Consider the following 6257-nt stretch of genomic DNA (forward strand, 5'->3'; position numbering starts at 1 on the left):
GTTGTTACAGCATTTAGACACTTTATAAAATAGAAATTGACTGGGGCCATCTTAAGTGTGGACATCATGAAGCTAGACTGTATGACTTCCTGGATTTCAGCCTTGCAGATCTCGCACATGCTCAGTGCTGCACAAGCAGTGTCAGATCAGGTTTCAGCACCTGTGCTGTCCAAGTCACATGATTCTTTGAGACTGGGGAGTGCACAGACTCCTGCAAAGTTACACCCACTACATTCCCAGGAGTCTGTGCGGTGCATTAAGCACCTAGGTGCAGGAAGTGGGAAGATTAACTATTCTGCCTAGCAACAACACTTTGAAGGCATCTAAAAAAAAATTTGTAAAGGACTAATGACATTTTTTTTAAACTACTGATGTAATATTATATTTATGGGTGGAAAGAAAAAAAAAAAAAAAAATAAAGAAAAAACAGAGTGCGCCAATCTGAGTGCAGTAAGCCCAAATTTAATAGCTGGAGTAAAATAAATTAAATATACATATACAAAATGCCTACTCACAAACATGAAGTAGATGGTAGGCAAAGAGACCAAAATGGGGAGATGTGGGCGATCAGCAAATGAATATGTGCCTGGAGTCCTGCAGTAGTCTTGGCTGGCGGGCATCCAGAGTGTAAGCTGTAGCAGATGGATTGAGATCGGTGTCAGGGGACAGGAACACCGGAGAGCCACAGAGGATGCGGACGCCGCATCCTCTGTGGTTCCGGAGAACCAAGCGACTTCTGAGGATCAGAATAGCAGAACATGTTCAGAGGAACCTCCTCTTTTTCTGTATACAAGACTGTATTTTTCAATAAAGATATATTCCTGTTTGACCCTCAACACGGAGCTTCGTCTCATATTTGGGGGAGAATTATTCATATGGGTTTCTTGTTCGGCTGATTGGAGTGTCTGGTAGCCTGCCTTGTGTTCAGGAATGGAATATTCTAAATGACTTTAACCCCTTTCATACTCAGGTTGTTGTTAAAATTCAGTAATAAGGATGTCGTAGCAAACAATCTATGTCCTATACCAGTGGTCTCCAAACTACGGTCCAGGGGCCGAATGTGGCCCTTTGTTTGCTTTTATCCGACCCTTTGGGCATTTTTCCTCCCTCTTTCAGCAACAGTGGGGCATAATTCCTGCTACTGAGACAATGGGGCACTCTTCCTCCCACTGACACCAATGACAGGGCACTCTTCCTCCCACTGACACCAATGACGGGACACTCTTCCTCTCACTGACACGGCACTATTTTTTCCCCAAATACAGGGCTCAACAAAACCCAGACCCCAGGAAATTGCATCCTGGCGCCCAGGCTACACCGCAGCAGTGGTTTGGATTTCTCCCACGTGGTGCATGGACTTGGGTTGAGCTGGGCAAAATTGAGGCTGCAGCTTTGCGGCCTGCTGGATTGGGATATACGCTCCTTTTTGTGAACCAGCACCCCCCTCTGGTGAGTGGTGCTGTGATGAGCGAGGCTTGCTCTCACTGTCTGCCCACCTCCGATATCATCTTCACAGTTTAACAGCTGGGTTTGAGTTTGCAGGTTTGATGGGTTGCCCTTTCCTTACCGCCACTGTGGACGGGGATTGCCACCTGTCAGTGAACAACAGTGCAGCGCATCAGTTCTTATCAGCGCAGCCTCATCAATGCCCATTAACACAGCCACCCATTAGTGCAGCCTATCAGTGCCGCCTCATCGGCAACCATCAGTGAAGGAGAAGTTACTTCATTTTCAAAACCATATAACAAACATCTTCGTTTTTGTTTTCGCTTGGCATCAGACGTGAGCAATTCTTATTGCCAGAGGCCCCAGACATGCAGTTCTGGAAACTGCACAGCCGATTTGAAAAAAAATGGTTTCTAACTTTTTTAGCTGGCTTTTCGATTCTAAGCAAATTTGTCAATCCCTGCCCTAATCCCAATGATGGGGCACTATTACGCTCCCTTATACCAATGATTTGGGCGCTATTACTCCCCCTAATACCAATGATGGGGCAGCATTACTCCTGTGATTTATAAACGCAGGCACATGCTGTGATTGGTCAGAACCGATCAGCAGGTCCAGGGCAAAAATGATTGGCCTGGACCTGAAGACTGATCAGCACTTGGAGAAAATCACAGCACCGCCGGGCACACGTGGCTCAGAAACACAGATCACGTACATATATGTGATCCTGCGCAGCGCGGCCACCCTGTAGCAGTAAAACTGGTATGGGGTGGTTGGGAACTGGTTAATGCATGAAATGGGTGTTTAAATATTGCAATGCATCATATCTTGGTGTGATTCAGGGAGTTGTACAATGTGTGTGTCCAAGGACGGGTTGGTGAATGGACAGTTTGCAGAAACCGCATTTATGTTTTGCTGAAGAGTGAGAGGATCTTTGCTATGTTTATAAAATGTAACATTAAATGGACGTTAATTTTGTTTGGGTACAGTGTCGCACATTCCCGCAATTGTCAGTTAAAGCAACGCAGTGATGTTTCGCAAAAAAAAATTGGCCTGGTCATTAAGCCAACAAATAATAATTCTTCATAAATGTAGGCCAAAATGTATTCTGCTACATTTCTTTGGTGAATAGAACCCAAATCAGTGTATATTATTTAGTTTATAGGAAAGTTAAGAGAGTCCACAAGCTATGGCATATCTATCTGAAAAAAGATCAATTCTGATGTACTGACTGACAGCGAATCTCATTTTTTGAGGCCAGTACAGTTCAAAAAAATGTTACCCATATTTTTTTTTTTTTTTTGTTTACATACCATCACTGGTGCAGTACACTGTCATCATACAACTGGTGTGGCAGTGATCAGGGACACCGACTGGTGACAGTAAATAAAATTATATTTTTTAAATTTTCTAAATTTATTTTCCTTTATTACATTTTTTTAATGACTTTTTGTTTTACGATTTTCTTTTTACATATTGTGACCCGAGCAATATAGTGTTCCTATACATAGGAACACTATACTACTTTGGAGGAGGTGATCAGGATTTTTTTTTTTATTTTTTTTTTACACATTAGGTTTACTTTTCACTGATATAAGCAACCACACTTTAGTTTTGCGGTGGAGTTCCTTTTTATGTTCATATCAGACACTCGTCCTAGTTGAGGATCTGTTATAATGTTAAAGGGGAACCCCCTACACAGCTTTTAATTGTTGCCAAAGTTCCCCTTAAAGATCATAGCACATTAATTCTGAAAAAAGGTTCTTGTATGAATATTGGGGAAGAAAACCACACTTTAGTGGTGGCGTTACCCTTTATAATCATAGCAGCTATTAATCCTGAACAGGGGATCGCAATAGATATCAGGCTGCAGTCCCACCTAGGGATTTGAAATTGTGGGAACGATTCTGCCTGCGTTTCCAAATTCATTCAAAATTTCCATTCATTCTTAAAAGCAGTAGTAAACCGCATAAAAAAAAAAAGCCACCGGGCTGTGCAAGTCATAATATGCATTACATACTAGCGCATTATAACAGACTTGCCTGAAAAATAATCCCTCCAACAGTGTGCCGTCACCATTGACGGCGCCTCCAGGTTTACAAGCTTCAGCGAAATGAATGGCTGAGCCAGCGATGACATAACTCCTGCGCAAGCGGTTCCTTCAGAGTGCATGCGGCGGTGACGATACTGGCTGCATCTGAAGTAAAATATCCCTTAAACGGGAAATGTGTGTGAACCACACTGAACTAATTGTGAATGTGCATTCCCGCTACACAATGAACAAGGCCTTGGATGCAAGGGATTACTATAAGGCTAGAATCTTTGCAATCTTAGGGCTTATTTACACTAATAGTGCAACAATTTAGCATAACCACAAGGTTTTACCACTTCCCCTTTAGCTGAAGCAGCAGTGGCTGGGGGTACACATGCTTCAGCTGCGATACTTTCAAAGCAAGGGTCTTACAGAGAAACAATTTCCTTAGGGGGCATTCCAGTGTGGGAACTCTAGCCGACCAATTGCAAACCAGAACACAGTTGTAGTAGCAAGCAATAGTAACAACTTCTGGATCCAAACAATGATACAACCCATGGGTTGCCCATCTTCGAACTGGTATATAGGGTGAAGAATGTCACATCCATCAGGCCAGCTCAAAAGGAGCCAACAGGTCTATCCTTCTGTGTCTTTTGTTGCCTATGCCCCCCCTTTGGAGGTTTCTCCTAAATTTCTGTCCTTCATTCTTTAACCACTTAAGACCCGGACCATTACGCAGGTAAAGGACCTGAACAGTTTTTGCTTTCACTGACAATTGCCCGGTCGTGCGATGTGGCTCCCAATCAAAATTGGCATCCTTTTTTTCCCATAAATAGAGCTTTCTTTTGGTGGTATTTGATCACCTCTGCGGTTTTTATTTTTTGCGCTATAAACAAAAATAGAGCGACAATTTTGAAAAAAAAAAAATATATATTTTTTACTTTTTGCTGTAATAAATATCCCCCACAAAAAATATATAAAACATTTTTTTTCCCTCAGTTTAGGCCGATACGTATTTTGTTTAAAATAAATAAATCGCAACAAGCGTTTAACGATTGGTTTGCGCAAATTTATAGCGTTTACAAAATAGGGGATAGTTATGGCATTTTTATTAATATTTTTTTTTTTACTACTAATGGTGGTGATCAGCGATTTTTTACGTGGCATTATGGCGCACACATCAGACCATTTTTGGGACCGTTGGCATTTTCACAGCAAAAATTGCTATAAAAATGCATTGTTTACTGTGAAAATGACAATTGCAGTTAACCCCTACAGCGCCCCTAGTGGTTATGTGTTTCTAACTGTAGGGGGGCTGGGCTGGATGTGTGACATCACTGATAGCCTTTCCCTATATCAGGGAACAAACGATCATTGACATTGACACTGTGAAGAACGGGAAAGGTGTTTACACACACACCTCTTACCGGCAGCGATCAGGTCCGCGGGTCAGGTCAGCGCGTGCGACCCACAGCTGCGCACTTAAAGGGGACGTACAGGTACGTGCCTGTGCCCAGCCGTGCCATTCTGCCGACGTAAATTTGCAGAAGCCGGTCCTTAAGTGGTTAATCCAGGGGTGCTGAATGTTTTTAAGAGCGAGGGCCATTTAAGTTATTTGGTAAGCCACAATGAAGTTTCTTGAATTTTTATTTTATTTTGAATAGCATAATGAAGATTTGAAACAATCAGGATCATCATTTTTTTTCCCCAATGGATGTTTGCACACTATTAAATCTTGTGGGCGTGGTCCACCTTCAGAAAGCGCACCAACCCACAGGATAATAGAAGTCTATGGCTCAGTGCAGCTAACCCGCAGGTGCACTGCATCTGTGGATCAGTGTGAAAGCAGCCTAGCTTTTGCAATGGGCAAATTGCCAACTATAAAAGGGTTATTCTTCCCAGTGTGTGTTTAATACACAGACCTTTCTCTCTTGCAGCTGCTGCTGGCATCATTCTCTAGGCTGCTAGAAAAGATTAGGTGGTTTCCTCTGTCACCTATTGGAGTGGAGTGATACCAAGTCCACACTTAAATGGCGCCATCTCCCTCCGTGGCTACCTGCATCGGCTCACTGCACTCTGATGCTCTGGGATGGGAGGCCGGCAATCCCAGATGGCGATCAACAGTTTTCAGACCCCATGATTGCGCTTTACTGGTTTGAGGTCGCTGGCCACATCAGAAGGCTCTGCAGTGTTGAGGACCCCTGCTTTGCTCCAACCAAAAAAAAAAAAAAAAAAAAAAAAAAAAAGAGTTTTGGCTTTTGATACCCTTTACAGTAAGCATAAACCAGACAGCTGTACTTTCTGTTCTTAAAAGAAATACAATCGTGCTTTTGATTTCTGGCTTTCGTTTATTTCAAATATGTAAAAATAAAAAAATAATAACATAGAAGATGAAAAATGGTTTCCATTCAGACAAATGCATTAGAAGGCCCCAGAGTATTTAGAAAGTCAGCTGTTGTTCAACATAAACCTGCAAAGTTCATGCAAGGTGGCATTAGGGACTAGTAAGGGCTAGTAAGGGCTGCTATTGCTATAAGCATTTTACTTCAGGACACTTTAATAAGTACCTGCAGTCGATGCACCGCAAAAGCATTTATTTTGTCAGCTTAACATTGCCTGTCCATTCAAAACCCTAAAGACCGCAATACAGAATAACAAAAGCACCCCATACCACAATAGACTTCATTTCGCAACATCTGTATTGAAAGAATGGTCTCAGGCAGCATTTTTCATGGCAACCACACTACCCCCCTTCATTCTTTCTAGTGCAGGGCAAAAA

The sequence above is a fragment of the Rana temporaria genome, chromosome 2 (assembly GCF_905171775.1).
Source record: "Rana temporaria chromosome 2, aRanTem1.1, whole genome shotgun sequence".
In the NCBI taxonomy this organism is placed as follows: domain Eukaryota; kingdom Metazoa; phylum Chordata; class Amphibia; order Anura; family Ranidae; genus Rana; species Rana temporaria.